Consider the following 19,022-nt stretch of genomic DNA (forward strand, 5'->3'; position numbering starts at 1 on the left):
TGAGTGAGGCTTCTACAGGGATTTCCACCCTGCGAGGAAGTTGAGCAGTAACTGGATCAACCTATCAAAATCAGCTCCCCCCTCACCCCCTCCTGTCACCCACATCACAGCACCCTGTGTTTCCTCTTTGGTGTACCCTTCCTGCTCCATAATTATTGCTCACTTATTACGTGCTTGATTCTGCTCTGCCTTCATTGGAGATCTTGATAGGAGATCTTTCATCTGCCTGTGTCCCTCATGCTACCTGGCACGAATGGGAGCTTCTGAAATATTTGTGCAATGAATATATTTATTCCAGGCCTTCCTCACAGATAACGGTGAGACACACTTGGCAGTTTAATATACCTGCTCTCCTGGTCCCTCTGTCTCTTTTTAAAGACTTGAGACAAAAATAGACTAAAACCTTGCTTTTGGGGTTATTTTGGAATATTGTAAAGATTCCCAGAAAGGAAATGAGTTTAAAAAGAAGAAAATACACAGATGTACTCCCACCATCAGCAACATAACAGCACTGTAAAGGCAGCAGGCTAAAATACTTTTATTGTTTAAGAAAAAGACTCTGGTGTCAGGCAGAACTGGGTGCAAATGAGCATCACCATTTACTAGCCATGTGACTTCAACAAGTTACCCAGCTGCTTGAAGTCTTAGTGCTCGTAACTTTAAAATGGGAGTAATCATTAGACTGAAGGTATTCTACAGATGAAAGGAGACCAATCATTCAACAAGTATCAACTGTGGGTTGACTCTGCAGAGCACCGTGCTAGGCGCTAATGTATGTACAGTTGGCTCTCTGTGTCTGTAGGTTCTGCATCCATGAATTCAACCAATCTCGGATAAAAATATTCCAAAAAATTCCAGAAAGTTCCAAAAAGCACAACTTGAATTTGTCACTCTCGTGGCAACTCTTTACATAGCCCTTACCTTGTACTTACAACTATTTACATAGTAGTTACATTGTATTAGGTATTATAAGTAATCTAGAGATGACTTAAAGTATATTGGAAGATGTACCTAGGATTTATGCAAATAATACACCATTGTATGCAAAGGACTTGAGCATCTGTGGATTTTGGTGGGTCCTGGACCAAATCTCCCTTGGATATCAAGAGATGACTGTAAACTACTTGGCACCAGGCACAGTTAATACATGTTCTATAAACCCTCTCACAGACATGCTGGGGCCATCGAGTGCCCGGCAGGGGATTCCTGCCTCTTGAAGCTTATCCACACCCCTTGGGGAAGAGCAATGGTGACCTGAAGATCATGCCATCTTAGTGCCCAATGATGTTTGTCTTAGTGAAAAGAACCAAACAGTGGTTTAAAATAGTTCATCAGCAAATTAAAGTATCCTGTGACAACTCTTTAAAATTAAATGGGAAGGACATAGCAAAGTAGTCTGGGAAAGTAAATGACGACTTTAGGAAACCAAAGAGAAGAGTTTGTGAAAGATCGTTATCACTGTGTCCACTACAACATCTGAAAAGTAGACCCGACCTCAGTATGCAAGGAAATGGGCAATCATTTGGGAAACTGGGAAAGTCAATGGGTTGGAATTCTTTCTTCACATTAAAAAATCGAAATTACATAAATCTGTGGGAGATATACCCAAAAAGTTTATGTGCATAATGCCTACATGAAAACCTAGCTCTTTAGTCAAGTTCTCCATGATAAAATGCAAGAAATGAATAAAATTATATTAGAGGGGTTATGTCTTTGCTGTTCATGTTTTTACCTAAAATGTTCTTTAATGCTGCTAAATCTTCTTCCTAGTTAAAAAGTATCTGTAATAATAATTAAATGCTTTAGTGCTAGATTAATGACTAAGAATTTTCCTATTTTGGAAAAAAATAGTCCAAGAAAGGTCCCAGAAGGGGGGAAATGAATAAAAACACATTGGAAAAATTAAATATGGCCAGTGGGTAGCAAATTGTGATTACCTAGTGCCTAGCAGTTTGAAACAGAATGTTATGCAGATGGTCATTTGCATGCTTAACTGTAGTGAAAAGAAGCAGGTCCTTTATCTAGAAGGGGAAAAAGGGGAAAAAATTATACTTTGAAAGTAAGGATTCACTGGGTATGTTTTTATCAGTCTTCAAACTTGAGTCATCTTAATGTAATCAGATCCTGGACCGAGGCTCCTCCTCCAAAGAACAAATCAAAATGTTCAGATGCTCACGTGTTAGGGTCAGAAAGATTTGTCTCCAAATCCCTTTGCTGTTTGGCTTTGAGCAAGAGGCTTGACTTGTCTGAACTTCCTTTCCTTCACCTATAAAATGAAAATAGTATTTTATTTTTAAGGATTAAAATGTTTTAAGGACTCGATTCAATTCAATTCAGTTCAATTTTCAGTATGTGCACAACACCGAACACTGGTAAGTGTTCAATAAGTATCTGTTAATTATGGGGTTAATATTACTATTCTAACAGATGGTTCTCACTCTGTTTCATTCCTATCTGTGAGCCAGGTAGTGTTTGGATGTGTTTGGGATGTTTGGACTAAGAGCTCTTTTTTAACTTTATCTTCCATGCCAAAGAAAAAAAAAGAAAGAAAGAAAGAAAGAAAGAAAACTCTCAACCTCTGAATTTCTTCCCATTGCTAATTGCTTCTCCCCATGCTGTGACAAGCATATCTTTCCTGTTTGGTAGTTGATGAATCAATCAAAAGATGCTTTTGTAATGCAGTGATTTGGGGGTTGCTGAAGTGCCTGATGGAATGTGTGAAGCTAACAGCCCCCCCTGGGGATAAGGATGGGATTTCATGCATTTAACACAGGATGTTCCCAGGGGGTGCCAAACAGTCTCCCCAACCCCAGCCTACCCAGGATAACCATCTAACAAGCTGGGTAGATGCCTACCCAGCCCTAGTTCCAGTTTCTATGGTAACAGGGCCAACATCTCAACAATCCTGTTGTGATATCCACAGTGTTGCTCTCAATTCCCAGTATGTACTTTTCCCTGGTCCCTCTCCTTCTGCCAGTCATTCTTGTCCAAAACATGTCCTTAACCCGTGCCACCAAAGCCCTCTCTTCTAAAGGGCAGATCTAATTTTCTGATCAGTATATTCCAGGTAAAGACTCAATATCCAATAACAGTTTATTGAGCAACTTCTCTTTAGAAGACATTAAGATTTCAAAGTGGGATTCCAAAAACTAATCTGCAATTCAAGTTGATCACTGAGTGCTTACTGGGTACCAAGCACAGTTCCAGGGGCCAGGCAGGGTGAAGAGCCAGGAGTAGAAATATTAGCAAGCACCATTCAGACTTCAAGGAACTCAAAACTGAGTTTGGGAAAATGACCATATTTACATCTCAGAAAGAATGCAGGAAAAATTAATAAGGGCTGGCAAGTATAATTAAAGCTGGAGCCTTCACCAAGGAGGAGGCATTCTGATTATCGGGGCAGGTGAGGAAGGAAAGTCAAGTCAGGACAAACACCATGGAGAAACATTTTGAGCTGGGCATCACAGAATGTGAAGTTTCCATGGGCAAAAAAAAGAAGAATGAAGAAATGCTACTCAGAGCTAAGGAAATGCCATGATCAGGGGCACAGAGTCCCAAAGGTGCACTGAGCATGAGGGATGGGAAGGAAATAGCCAAGGATGGCAAAGACACTGATTCTACTGGAAGAAGGAGATGGGGAATAACGTTATGTGTTAATAGTATCAGTCTTTATGTCTTGGGTACCGTTTGTCTTCTACACTCTGTTGTAGATAATTTATTAATGAAAACAAACCTGTTAGGATGTATTGAGGACTTCATCGTGTCAGGTGCTGTGCTGAGCACTTGACATGAATTTACACCTCTGGGTAAATCAGCTTTGTTCATTTTCCTGTTCTGCTTCTGAGCAGATGTGCCACATACTGGACGATCCTTCAGGCAGGGCAGATGAATGCATGAGCTTCCCACCTTAGCTCCATACGTTGTTGGCGCTGAGACACTGGACAAGTTTCTCTCCCCTCCTGAAGCTCCATTTTTTCATCTATAAAATGAAATGCAGTAAAATTAATGCCCTCACAAGGTGGTTGGGAAGAATAAATGAGAGACAGCCTGAAAAGCACTCAGCACAGGGCTTGGCAGTGGGTAAGCTCTTAATAAATGCTTATTATGATTATTATTATTATTATCATCATCATCATCATCATCATTACTCCATCACTACCAGTTTACTAAGGCCAGTAGAGCCATCCTGAGGACACCAGGGAGATTGAGAAAAACATTCCATCTCATTTGTTTGATTTCTATCACCCAGCATGTTTGTCTTTACCCCAGATCATCTGCTAAGGGGATGTGCCTGATGACTTGAATGGTATTTCTGGCTTGAAAATGCCCATTTTTCAATGCCCCACTCAAGCAGTCCTCTCCAGGAATCCTCGATGGACCACCTGAACCCACCAAGCTCGTCCCCTCCACTGACTGTCCAGCTGTTGCACATCTCGGGCTGCTCCCGCTCATGTGAACTGGTCCAGGAGAAGGACAGCTCATCTCCCTGTCCTTTGAGACCTCAGAGAGTCTTGAGGGGCAGGTGGGGGTGCCAGGGGGTCTCCAGCAGCATGCTGGTACGTCCTGAACCCACAAACACACACCCAACCTATCAGCAAATCTCTCATCCTTTTCTTCCCCATCTTCCTTCTCAAGACCCACATCAAGACTGAATTCCTGCTCCTAAGACCCCATTCTTTCTTAAAAACTTAATTGTTCTGATAGAAGCCTGCCCCAATCCATCTCTCATCATCTCTTCATATGATATCTCTACATTTTAAGGTGTTTGGGGTTTAGGGCTTTAAAAAAAGATGTTCCATCCAGTATTTAAATCAATCTTTCTCCTCTTTATTGATAGAAACTCAAGGCTGCTGATTAACTTTTCAATCAAAGCTGCCTACAACACACACACTGGTGCGGGCAACAGCAATTGCAGCTTTGGCAGCAACTAAAGTAGTCATTTAGCTGACTTCCTCTGTGTTTCTAGCTGCCCTTCTTGAAGCAGAGAAAACACCAGGGTTGGCCTCAATTTCCTTGCTCTAAGTGCCTGGTGACAAAAGCTCTTTTATTGAACTTGAGTTTCCTGCGTGTACCTTGCTTTGCTGAAATTTCTGGAACGCACCTACTACGTGTGCAGAATTTGAGCCAGAAAGCTGCGCATTTGAAAGTAGGGGGGTAAAAAAAAGAAACGATAGCATTTTTCTTTTTTTTTTTTCTAACTTTTGAGACATTTGGAAGAGTTAATTAGTATGACACCCTGTAACAGAATCATGATCCCTTACGAGGTGGCTAGAGGTAGATGTGTGTTTTTGGGGGGAGTACCAGAGGTCACCGGAATGCTTACCCAGAAATGCTAAAGGGAGAGTGAAGGAAAACAACAGTAATAATAATAATAATAATAATAATAATAATAATAATAATAATAATAATAATATAAAAATATCAGGGACCTACTCTGTGCTGAATCTGTCCATCTGGGATTTCACAGCCTCTGTGGGTAAGGATTACTATTCACCTCTTTTTACAGTTGAGGAAATGACCCTGGAGGTGTCAGGTTACCCACTGAAGGTCACACAGCCAGTAAAAGGCAGTCAAGTTGCTAATCAGGCAACCGGACCCAGAGGGCCCCCTTTCTAAACATGAGCTCACTGGGTCGGTCTGTGTTCTGCCTATATTCAACTGAGAACTCAGTGAGGGTGATAGCTTTGTCTCCTACAAGTCCTGCACAGGGTAGGTGCTCAAAAATGTGTAAATCAGTGGTTCGTTCAACACATACGTGTCTAATTGGGGCCAGACCAGTTCTAGATCCTGGGGATACAGCGGCGAACAAGGTAGCCAAGGTCTCAGTCCTTGCGGGGTCATGGTGGGTGGAGGCTTTCTTTGGTTTGCTACGACAAACTCTTTGCTTAAAGCAGATGCTCTGGCTTTCCGGAGAGCAGTGGCAGGAACCTCAGAACACCTCCATCCAGTCTGGGGGCCCATAAAGGGGTGTCTCACTCAGAGACCCAAAGCAGTTGCCCTGCACGTGACCTGATTTCTTTTCTTCCAGAATCTAGAATACAAAGATAAACTGACCCAGGGGAGGGGAGGGGAGGGGAGAGAGAGAAACAGAAGGAAGTATCTTCCTGGCGGCAGGATTGCAGGAAGGAGGGCCAGTGATGGGGTATCTGGCTGCTAGAAAATCCATCCCTCCTTATTTACAGTCTAATTGCAGAGTCTTTTAACCTCTTTTGTTTGCCATCAACATCAAAATGTCTCTCTTGATTGTAAACTTCTGGAAGATGAGACTGAGAACAGGTGTGATTATGCAAACCATCCAGCATGATAGGACTTCACTGTTTGCCCAGCAGCCAGCAGACTTTCTACAGCCAGAATTCTATCATCCTTTTGGGACTGGGGGTAACTTAGTGACCCTTTCTGGAACTCAGCTTTTCCATCGGTAAAATTGTTGGGGAAGAATAGGTTCTTGCCTCGTGCAGGAAAGAATTCAAGAGCAAGGCAAATGAAAGCAAGTGTATTTAGAGAGATACACACTCCATGGACAGAGTGTGGTCTGTCTCACTGAGAAGGGAAAATGGCTTAGGGGATACACCCTCCACGGACACAGTGTGGGCCGTCTCAGAAGGTGAATGTGACAGAGCGAGAGCAACCACGAGGTGTGGTGTTGGGTTTTATGGGCTGGGTAATTTCACATGCTAGTGAGCAGGAGGATTATTCCAACTATTTTGGGGAAGGGGCCAAGGTTTCCAGGAAACGCCCTCCCATCCACTTTTGGACCTTTTATGGTCAGCCTAGGAGCTGTCATAGTGCCTGGGGGTGTGCTATGCGGCTCAAGGTTTACTGGAAATCGAGTCTTCCGCCATCTTGGCTCTACCCAATTTGTCCTGTCCTCGATGGCTGCGTCACCCCTTCAGTGGTTGTGCCCTGCCGCCTTTCCTCCCACCTCAGAATGAGAAGGTTGACTCCAGGCTCCTTCCTTAAGTAAGCGTGTGACCTTCTCCTGGGTCCTCTACCAGATACGATGTCCCGTGATGCTTCGGTGATGGTCCCTGAGCTAGTTTTGCCCATTTAACACCTAGTATTGGATCTGGTGGGGACACGGGTGAAGCCAGAGCAATGGCAAAAGTGCTGGCAGCGCTTCGGTCTCCACTGGGGAAGCCAGCATTCAGGAGCCGATCCTTTAGGTCTGAGGAAGGCAGTGACACACATACACCCAGAAGGGTACTCGGGGGAATCTTGCCAAACTGTATTCCATGACCCGCCCATTTCAGCCCCAGGAGTCTTTTGTCAAGAAAGGTAAAGAAGATCTTCTGAGGACAAGTTTTCCTTGACTCGGGTTTCAATCTTCACACTGATTTCATTCCTCATTATTTAATTTCCTTCTCATCAGACAGAATTAAATGCCAAATGCCATTCCCAGGTCTTCTAAAGTCCAATCGCCCCAAAGCTTTGTTTCCAACTTATATAAAAGTTTAAATTTCCTCTTCCCCTGCTCCAATTTCTGCCAAAACAGTCATCAGCAATGAAATTTTCTAAGATAATTAGCGTATCAGGTATCTGTAATAAGCTAATAATGTATTTCTTGGATTATGTGTCTCTGGTTAGCTGTTATTAATCACAAATATTATTCATGTCATTTGAAATATTCCTGTTGGCGGATGTTTTTATGCTTGAAGGATTCCAGCTAAAAGTCTTCAGTGACGGATGGGGGCCCACTCCCCCGGCCACGAAAGGCGAGATTGGATCGTGTCTTGTTGAACAGGGTTAACCTTCAGGGGAAACAGCATTAAGGGAAGTAATTATCCATTCACACTGAGCTGGCTACAAAGAAAGTGAGAAAATCACCTTCTCAGAACTCACATGAAAAACATAATGTAGTTAATATTAAATAAAGTGATTGGGCAACTCAGTCTCTTTTTTACAGTGTGTTCTGATGTGTCCTTGATCAGGGGCTGTTTTGTTTATGATTAATGAATGACTCACCTTGGGCTGTGTTCCGTTCAATGCATACCTCATTATGAATCTGAAGAGGTCATTCGTTCCTTGGATCTAAAATAAAACCCTTTTTGTACCTTCAGAAGGTTACAAGTTTGATAGGGGTGCAAAATGAGTGCAAAGAGCAGAGAGACATTTGCTTTGGGGTTGTTTGCTGTTGGTGGTTTTTTTCTTTTCTTTTTTTTCAACTCTTAGAATTTGAAGAGAAATTCTAAGCCTGAGCTCTGATTTTAAAGCAGATCTTAAAATTCTGTGGCGTGGACCCAGCTTACCTGTGGCCACAGGACTGCTCTATGGAAGCCTCGAGTCAGAAGGGCTTCAGATAGGTAGGGCCAACCGAACAAGAGCGCTCCTGCTGCACTGGAAGGCGCTTCTGGAGGGGATTCACATGGTGCAAAAGCAAACCCAAAGTAAACACAATCTGGGGTGCAAGTACTTAGACAGGAGGGGTCTTTCTCTTCTTTCCACATAATCCTCCAGAGTCTCTTTTTCCTCAATTCTTTTCTTCTTTAAAGTTGCTCCTGATGTTCATTTTAATTTAATTTCACTCATAGTCAACTATCAGGATAAGTAGAAGTTTGCTTTGTGATTGGCCAGACTCTCAAAATCCAAATTTAATGCAGAAGGTCCTAACTGGAGGAGGGGGCAGGAGGGAGAGGGCTGGAGACTGTTTGCCTTTGGCTTTTGTTTTTGCAGGATTCCTGATAAATAAAATCCTCTGATTAAGGAAATGCATATGCACCTCTTTATCATGATACCACACACACACACACAGTCGTATTTATCTATCAGAGGAAGATGGATGGATGGATAGATAAGTAGGTAGATATCAATTCATCATCAGTCTGCAGGTGTAGATTTTGTTTTTTCACTTGGATAAGGGCAGTGGGGACCACTATGTAAGAGAAGGAGCTTGTGTGTTTGAAACCCGTAACCTTACCTTGGACAGAGAGCACATTCAGCATCGCCGTGGTTTCCACCAGTGCACACACGAACGTGTGCTTGACTACCTATGAGCCCCACCACCGCTCGGTTAATGATCTTTCCACAGGGTATGTGTGTGCACTTGTGCATTCAAATGAGGACTTGTCACGCAGAAATAAAGTCATTCACATGAACAGACTTTAGCGGCTGACTAAGGATAACGCTTCATGGTAGACAGAGCTCACTAGTCACCTAACTTTTTTTTTTTAAGTCAAGTTATTTCTTTATGTGTGAGAGAAACTATGTCCTTTGATCACAGCCATTCAGACGGGATTAAATAACAGCAAATCTCAGGGACTGGAGCGTTACTCCTGGCTCTGTCACCAAATAGCTGTGGGACCTTGGCCAGGCCATTTCTCCATTCTGGGTTTCGTTTGGGACCATTGCTATGAAATAAGGGCTTTGGACTAGATAACCTTTATATTATTCTTTACGCACAATGTTCTACTTTTTTTTTTCTAGAATGATGTCTGTCTGGTCAATATTCTATGATTCTCTTCTGGAAACAAATACATGAATAGCTAACAGGAGGTAGGAAACCCTCACTACAAAACATTCTCTGTGTGAAATTGTCAAGCTGTTTCTTAAATTAAATTCCAAGGATCAATGTGTTATCCTTCAATCGAACTTCCATTTGCCTCATAGGTGTGAGAGCACCAATCAGACCCGAAATACGTTCAGTCTCTGTTGATGAATGATTGTCATTAAGTACCTTCATGACCCAGCAGCAGACTGGCCACTTCTGTGGCAAACAAACAAACATACAATTTTTACAACTGAAACTGGAGTTCTCTTTCATCCTCTGACTTCAACGGTGAAAATATAACTGGAATCATATTATTTCTAAGGAGAACACCAAGCAGCTTCTATTTATTGTATTTTAATATAGTTTGACAATTTACAAAACCAAGAAAACTTCCAAGAAATGTAACAAAATTCCCTAAGAAAGTTTCCTCAAATTACCATAAAATATTTTTTAAAAGATTCAAAATCCCAACAGCAGTCATGAGAAATTTTTTTTTAATGTATTACAAAATCAGAGGATTTTGATGGGGCAAACATTTTTTTTTTAGATTATTACTTCACAATCTTTAAAAAATCCACCAATTTGAAAAAATGGAGGAGCTGGAAGTTTGTTTTTGAATCAGTTTTATTATATGTTGATCTAGTAGCCATTATCCATGTGTTTTAGCTTGAAAGCTAATTATGCCAGATTAGAAATACTAAAGCAACAAACAAAAATCTTCTGATTTTAAGATAAGGACTGTGTGTGTGTGTGCGTTTGTGCGCACGCATGCACGTGCTTTTTAGCTTAATAATCATAAGATAGCTTCAGTACCTCCAGACCCCTACCTTCTTTTATATTTCATTTGAAAGAACTTCCTCCTGCCCCAGGGAGCCCCCAGGACCATCACTGGAAGGTCCCCATGAAAAAGGAGGTTGAACAAGAAATGGTTCAGCTGTCCATCTATACCTGCCACATGTGTCCTGTATCACACTGATACTGAGTGACAGTCAACTCTCAAGTGATGCTTGGTGATATTTGCTACTTTTATTAACACCAACGAACTATCTAATAGGCTTATTTCCTGGGAATCCCAAGCTTGGCGTCCTGGGCACCCTTCTCCTTATAGAGTTAAATTTACGTGTTTTGAAGTTTCAGATGTATAATTGTGAGAACTGATCTTACCTGCTTTAACACACAGAGGACTGAGTAGATGCTTACTCCTTTTTCTCACCTGTAATTATCTCAGCTTTTGCTAGTAATACACCATTTTTCTTTTGCACAATGAAACCACCCTCTTCTCAGTCCGTGGAGTTTAGGGTGAAAAACCTCCATCTCCAAACTCCAAAGGTGGCAAGTGACCTGAGCCCGGTCAGCCAATCAGTGCGTAGCCCTCTTTCCTAAGAGACTGGCTCAGAGAGGGTCTTCGTCATGTCTGGCTGCTGCAACAAAATATCTAGACTGATTAACTCATAGATAACAGACGTCTCATAGTTCAGGAGGCTGGAAGTCCAAGACTGGGGTACTAGCATGGTCAGGTTTTGGTCAGAGCTCTCTTCTGGATTTCAGACTGCTGCCTTGTTGTAGCCACACATGGCCGAGAGCAGAGAGTGGAAGCAAGCTCTCTCATGACTCGTAAGGGCACCAGTCCCATCCATGAGGGCTCCACCCTCGCGACCTCATCTAATCTGGATCACCTCCACAAGGGACCACCTCCTAATACCATTACATTGGAGGGGACAGTGCTTCATCATATGAATTAGAAGGAGGGGGACAGACATTCAGCCCACAACAGAAAGGTCATACTATTAAGATAAACCAAAGAAAAATTTCATGGACCTTTGCTGGAACCATAAAAAAGAAATGCCCTCTGTCTCCTGGGGATGTTAGGCTGGTATAATATAATAACCTGCGTCTTCTTCCAGTGACCTCTACAGTGGGAGAGCCTGCCTGATGACAGAACACAGGAAAACAGAGAAGCGAACAGCAATAAAGGGGAGAGAGAGAGAGAGAGAGAGAATTCTGATGATCCCATTTTAGCATCTGAATCCTCCCTTTATTGCCTGATCTATTCAGTTATAACAACCCCACAGTGGTTATCGAGTGCTCAGTGCTTGCAATGCTCTGTGCTAAGTACTGGGGTGGCAGTGACCAAGTCAGATACTACCCTGTCTTGGGGGGAACCCAGCCTAGTTGGAAAGCAGGCCAATAATCACCAATTAAACAATACACTGTCAGAATCCACCCGGGTACATATAATAAAGGAGCAGTGCAGAACAGTCTAGGTAGTCAAAGGACATCCCCAAAGGACTTTACAAGTAAATTGAACTCAAAAAGATAAATTAAAGGGGAAAAAAAGTGGAAAGAGAGGTCCAAGTAGATGGAAGGGGAGATGCAAAGATCCTAGGGTAGAAACAAGTATGGTATGTTGCTGGAACTCAGAGATGCCTGGCAGGGCTGGAGCAAAGAGAAAACAAGGAGAGGGTCATATGAACAGACTGGGAAGTAGGCAGAATGAGGGCATGCTTAGTCTATGGGCCACACTGAGAATTTTGACCTTCATCTTCATGCAATGACAGTAAGGGTTTTAAGAAGAGGTGTGACGTGACCTTATCTGTATTACACAGATAACATTTTATAATGTGAAAAATGTATCAGAGAAGGAAGAGTGGATTGGGGAAGAAGTTGAATGTGCCTGGCATGGCATATGGAACTGAAAAAATATATTTCTATAAACTGAGCTTCGTTATTTTCCCCAGACCATAGACCCCATAAGTGTCAGAGCCAGATGGGATCCGGAGAGTGAACCCAAAGCGAGGTTCTTAACCACCATGCAATGAGGAACATAAACTAAAAGACATTTTCTACAGTAGAATTATTAGATGATTAATCGATTGTTAGCAACAGTTGGCTCTTTCAAACTTTTCCATTTGGTTTTCCCCTCCTTTTTTATTTTTTTAAATAATGGTTGCACAATTCTTTAATGTGATTCAAGCAAAAATCCACTTGCTATTTGTGTGGCAAAGTTCAAAAACTCCGTATTGTGTCATCACTTTTAAAAAATGTATGACCAAGAACCCTTAGCAAATTCCAGAAACCTTTGAACTTCAGTTTGTTGAATATTGTAGTTTATGTTTTCTCTAATTTGTCCTGAACCATTTGTACCTTGGATTATTAATCTATAACCAAACACATCTCTGGTAACCCTCCCCCCACATATACACAGCAGTGATGCCGGGAACATGACCAAATCCATGATCTTTTCTTTGAATTCTGTCAATATATTTATTTCACATCTTTATTCTGGCTTCTTTCTCCCTTTGTATTTCACAGAAAAACTTTCCAGATAAGATCAGGACTGCTTTGTCATTCATCAGCCGTAATCAAGTCTGACTCAAGAGCAGAGTTCAAAAACATATTTTTTTTTCCACACCCAGCTACAAAAAAGCTAAGAAAACAAAATTGTAGGCCACAAATCTCTGCCTTTATATTTGTGTGTATAAACATATTATGATGCTTCTTTGGTGGATTCACAGTGTAAATTAATATACATTCATGGAGACTGGAACATAGGTGAGCTACTGCCATACGACTTGAATCTGAAAGGTTAGTTCCTAGAAGGTAAAGTCTGAGTGTCTGCAGATCAAGCAGCTCAGGGGCTGAATGCCCACGTGCCAGGCTGTAAGAGAACACTGTGTCACCCCTCAGGGGCCCTCGGCACCTGCTCCTCCATTTCATCATCTGTCCAGCTTGGGCAACAACAGTCCAGATCTCATAACAGTTCATCCTGTAACTAGTCAATGAGTATTTATTGAGTACCTAGTGTACCAGGCACTTCCACTGGCACTGGGATACTAAATCCACTGCATCCTGGAGCTGACATTCTCACAGGAGTCAGAGACAATATGCAAATGAATCAACAAGGTGGTCTCAAACGGTGATAACTCTATGATAAAAATGAAATAAAATCATGGGAAGAGAAATGAACAGGGACTTTAGATTTTTTGATAGATCTCCAGATAGATTTGCTATCTGAAGAGCTGACATTCAAACTCAGCCACTGATGAGAAGAAAGAATTAACCATGTAAAGATCTGGGGGACAGAAGTCCACGAAGAAGAAATGGCCAAGTCCCATTTGTGAAATGAAAAAGGCCACAGTATTGAAGCAGAGAGTGTGGGGAAGATGGTAGGGAGTGATGGTCGAAGGTAGGAGGGGCCAAAATCATGTGCAACCTTGAAGATCAAGTAAGGAATCTGGACTTTGATCCAAGTGCAATGAGAAATCACTAGAAAGCTTTAACCCCGGGGGTAACACTCTCTGATTAACGACAGTGAAGAGTCTGCCTCCCAATTCTCTCTGTTGGTAGAGACTTTCAGCCTGAAGCTCACATGGCACAGGCACCTAAAAGAAAGTGGCTCATGATCCAATATGGCTTCCAAAGTATTGAAAGTGAGTTTTGTGCTTGTGTGCCGAGACCCGCAACCAAGATGATGCTTTGGATTCTCCTCAGCTGTAATAAGTGGTACATGTTCAGCTTTTGCCACTGAAAGTTCCCCAAATGTAGTGACTTTAAACGAGATAGAAGTTTATTTCCCTGGATGGTCCAGAACTAATATGGCGCCTCAGTGGTGTTAAGGACACAAACTTTCTCTCTTTCCCTGTTGTCCTGCCAACGCCCACATGCAGCTTCTTCCTCAAGACTATAACAGCTACCAGCTGCCCTCCTGGTTTCTGCCACCACATCTACATTTCAGCCAGACAGAGCAGGGAGGGGGAAAGGGGAGAGAACACTCTTCCCTTTTAGGGTCACCGTCTGGAAGTCACATAGATCTTTTCCATTCACTTCTCATTGACCAGAACCTTCTGGTGTGGCCACACCTAGCTTGCAGAGAGGCTGGGAAGTGTAGTTTTCAGCCGAGCAACTTTGTACCAGGATAAAACTTTTCTTATTATAAAAGGAACTAAGAAGGATAATTCTGGTTTCTGCCATCACTTCCACCCAATACAATAGCAGCTGAGATTGCCTTCAGCTCTTGGAGAACCAGCTTTGTTAAGAGAAGTTCTGTTCCCAAAGGACTAATTAATAAAGTAAACAATAATCGTAAATAATTAATAAAAATAACTAAGTCATTGAGATATCACCATATATTGGTAATGCTTCCCTACACAATCCTCTCTCTGTGCTACACGCAAACAGCAGGGTTGGTTTTTTCCTAATTAAAAAAAAAAAAATACTAAACAAACGTGTCACTGTTCATTCTCCTGTCTCAGGGCCTGCTCTTTGTGCTGTCTTCCTAGAAATGGAGAGAGATTTGTACTGTTTTATTTCTATTTCTTCATCTGGTCCCCTTTCTGTAATTAGCAGCACGCAAAGTCAGCTTGTTTGGGATGCAAAGTGTCCTTTTGCACGTTAAGCAAAATAATTATAAACCATTCATTATTAATTTGTAACTTTAAAACCATCAGCATTGCCACAATTGTGTTAACAAAACTTTAACCCATGGCCCCCATTTTGGGTGTGATACTAGTATGTGTACGAAGATCATTTTCCTAACACATTTAAAAAGTTTTGAGTATTTACTATGTGTAGTCAGTGTATAGACACTTGAAAGTTACTCCCTGTCTATATTCAAATGGGTAAAACAAGGTTGTGACTACAAGCTATCAAGAGAAACAGGGTTTTAGCAATTAATCTGTAGGTTCCATTAATGTAGATGGATATTAGAGGAATTCAGTTGTATGACAGCAAGAGAATTGGAGCCGAAGTCAAGAAATCAACATGCTGGCTGTGTCAATGACTTCCCATAGGATCTTACATCACTTTCATTCTCTAGTATTTAGGTTTCTCATTTGTGAAATGAGGATGGACTCTACTTTGCCTTAGCCAATGCCTGATATAGTGCTGTTCTTTCCACACTACTTGCCCACGCAGACATCACTAATCAATCACAGTGTTTCTTTTCTGCACATAGATGCAAACTTGTCTCAACACAATTCTCATTCTACCAGGGTTGGACCAAATGGTGGAAACTTTTTGTCACCCCTGAGTTACATGGCTTCTTAGACCTCTTCCCAGCTTTAACATGTTAGAATCTGATAAAGTTTAAAAAAAAGCAACACAGAAAAATTATGTCAAATTAAGACATTAATCTGATGTGTGACAGTTTGCATCGTGAAATGTTTGGCCTGAAATACAAAACAGTAAAGCTTTCTGGCCTTTACTCAAATTAAAGAAGATGGACGATATATTTTGGAAGAATGATGTGCTATTTCCTTCACCTTAAAGTCAGAGAAGGTTGAGACTATAAATGCAAATGACATGCAAATGTATTTCAGGGGCCTTCTGATCTCATACAGCTGAATTCAGCTTCTGGGAAAATATAGAAGATAACTCCAAATCTATATTTCCCAAGAGTTAACTTTGAAAGTTTTTAAGAGCTTAACAGAAAAACTGCCACCTTATTAATAAAATAAAACTTGAGTTTTTCAAGTTATTATTGAAGGAAGAATCTCCATGTTAGGACGGAGGGTGAAATTTGGCAGCTGCGACTTTTAGGCCTGAGAAACATCTTTGCCTTGTGGCTGTCTCTGGGTGCTACTGCAACCTCCACCCTGGACCACAGAGAGCTGAAAGGGGTGCCACTGCCCACCACTGCTGTCCCCCCACTGTGGGCACAGTCTCTTCCCTTAATCCATCATAACATTGAGATGAAGTGGGAGGAGTAAACATAGAGAACTATGGAATAAAGTTGCCTGGCTTGTTCATTTTGGCAAGTTCTCACTTTGGGCAGCTCCTGGCACCTGCTTTCAGGTGCCGGGGACCATCCCTGGTCCTTGTCCCCCAGAAGCACTGTCAAGTACCTGTCAGAGCTCTCCAAAGTAGTCCATGCCAATCAGATCAAGGCCAAAGATAGACTGGTGTTCCTGTTCCTGCAGATTCCTCTTTTCCATCCTAGGATCTCTCTGGATGAATGACAGTGAGAATGCCCAACTCTCCCAACAGGTCTACACATACCCACAGGGTCTGCATACCACTTGAAAACCCATGGATTTAAGGCTGATGGAGACCTTTTAAATAACAGAAATTATTATATGTTAGAAACTGTTTTTAAAGAAGCTGTAGTTAGGCCAGTGTTACTCAGAGGTTCATGTGTGAAGATCACCCAAGGATCTAGTTAACATGTGGATTCTGATTTAGTGCATTGGGGCTGGAGCTTGAAATTCTGCATTTCTAATGAATAGTCTCAGGATATTCTACAGCAAAATATGTCACTTTGGCATGAGAATTTTTTGGAACTGAAGGCATTTCCTGAAATCCTTTATCTTCCTCAAAGCAGAGCCTCCCAAAAGAACTCAATTGTCATAAATACCCTCTCCAGAAGCAACTAACCTTCTCTGAGAGGAAGAGTCAGCACCACACCCAAACAGATACTGTCACAAGTCAATCCTATCTCCTGTCTATTCTTCTAAGGGTACGTTTCTCTTTCCAAAACGTCATTTGCTTTTCCATAAGATGTCTTTTCACTCCTCTCCCCTTTCTCTACTAAGTTAGGTCTTTAGAACCAAACTCTCACCACCCCTTTGAGTTACTCAACACTGAGTTCTCTCATGTGTACATGCTGCACATATTCATAAATCTGTATGCTTTTTTCTCTAGGTTGTCAATTTAATTTGCAGGCCCCCAGGGATAAAACTTAAGAGTGTAGAGTGACAATTTTTCATCCCCTATACCAGTAAGCTCCCAGGTGATGCCAATGCTTCTTATCCTAAAACCGCAGTTTGAGTAGCCATGACCTAGACATGTGCCCTGATGTAGATCAGAGGAAAACCACACTGTGGGGTTATCCCAAGAACAAGGAATCAGATGTACTTAACCCATATCTGAGGCTGTTCAAACTACTTCACTCCCCCATGCTTAGGACTCAGAAAGACCTAGAGTTCAGACCAAAGAAAGAAGAGCACAGAGGATACATTGAGCAATAAAGTCCAAGATCAGTCCCCAAGCACAAAGAGCTAGGAGTCCAGAACTAAAGGACCAGTCACCAGAGTCACTCTCAAAAAAGAATTTGATACCCTCATACATTACTCTAGAGGTGACAGGTAAACATATCAGATGTTAAAGTATGGATGTTTAACCTGGAGAGGAAAAGGTCTGTCACCAGATTGAACAAATAAAAATATAGGGCACTCAGTTAAATTTGAGTTTCAGATTCAAATACATTTCAATATAAGTATGTCACACATAATGTTTGGGACCTACTTACACTACAAAGTTTTTCATTTTTAAATCTTAAATCCAGATAGACTGGGTGCCCTGTATTTTATCTGGACACCCTACTTGAGTGGAACATGGGATAGCTTCAAATCCTTGAAGGACTGGCATGAGGCAGTCCTCCATTGCATATGGGAATCAGCTGGGGAGCTTTAAGCATAATGCTGGTGTCTGGGTTCCCCCTCCAGAGAGTCTGATATAATTGCTCTGGGGTTCAGTCAGTCTGTGCTGGCATGTCTAGAAATAGCAGAGGTGATTCAAAGGTACAGCCAAGGTTGACAATCATGGGATTAGACTGACATCTTCTAGAGCCAGGTGGTGGAACTAGAGCCATTGAGAGGCCCTGGAAACAGAAGAGTTGGTGGGATTTTTGGATATATATATAGTTTTAACTGAAGTCTAGTCAGTTTAAAATGTTGTGTCAATTTCTGGTGTACAGCATAATGCTTCAGTCATACATGAACATACATATATTTGTTTTCATATTCTTTTTCACTGTAAGTTACAAGATATTAAATATAGTTCCCTGTGCTATATATACAGTATGAACTTGCTTATCTATTTTATATATAGCAATTAGTATCCGCAAATCTCAAACTCCCAATTTATTCCTTCCCACTCCTTCTGTCCCTGGTAACCATAAGTTTGTTTTCTCTGTCTGTGAGTATCTTTCTGTTTTGTAAGTAAGTTCCTTTGTGTTTTTTTTTTTTTAAGAGTCCACAGATAAGTGACATCATATGGTATTTTCCTTTCTCTTTCTGGCTTACTTCACTTAAAATGACAATCTCCAGAACCATCCATGTTGCTGCAAATGGCATTATGTTGTCTGGTTTTCATGGCTGAGTAGTATTCCATTGTATAAATATACCACAACTTCTTTATCCAGTCATCTGTCGATGGACATTTCGGTTGTTTCCATGAGATAGAAGAATTTTGACTCTTTCTGTGAACTTTCAAACCAAAGAGTTCAAATCGCCTCGAGAGGTAGTGAGCCTTCTGTCACATGAAGGGTGCAAGCAGTGGCTTGATGTTCTCCTAAATGCAATTTGTTTTCAAAGCAAACTCATGGGGTAGGATTGGGGAGGGTAGTGGCTGAAGGGATGGCTATAGCCGTTCCAATTTTGAAATCTCAGGATCAGCTTATTTGCTAGATTAAAAAAAATTAGATAAATGTTATACGATGATATGCAAAGAAATGCCAAATATATACATATATATATTAGTGCTTGCAAAAAAAATGGTGCAATCTGAGTAAGGACTGTAGTCTAGTTCATATTATGCCATG

The 19,022-nt window shown here is 41.5% G+C and overlaps 1 long non-coding RNA gene across 1 annotated transcript; it reads right to left on the minus strand.

The window, feature by feature from the left end:
• Positions 1-1,239: 1,239 nt before the first annotated feature.
• On the minus strand, positions 1,240-5,465 carry LOC141578766 (uncharacterized). Its single transcript, XR_012509425.1, has 3 exons — positions 5,434-5,465; positions 3,734-3,979; positions 1,240-2,266 (listed from the first exon to the last, which is right to left on the minus strand). It is a non-coding gene; the product is annotated as an uncharacterized LOC141578766 (long non-coding RNA).
• Between the last annotated feature and the right edge of the window lie 13,557 nt (positions 5,466-19,022).

This window comes from Camelus bactrianus, chromosome 9 (genome assembly GCF_048773025.1).
Source record: "Camelus bactrianus isolate YW-2024 breed Bactrian camel chromosome 9, ASM4877302v1, whole genome shotgun sequence".
Classification (NCBI taxonomy): Eukaryota; Metazoa; Chordata; class Mammalia; order Artiodactyla; family Camelidae; genus Camelus; species Camelus bactrianus.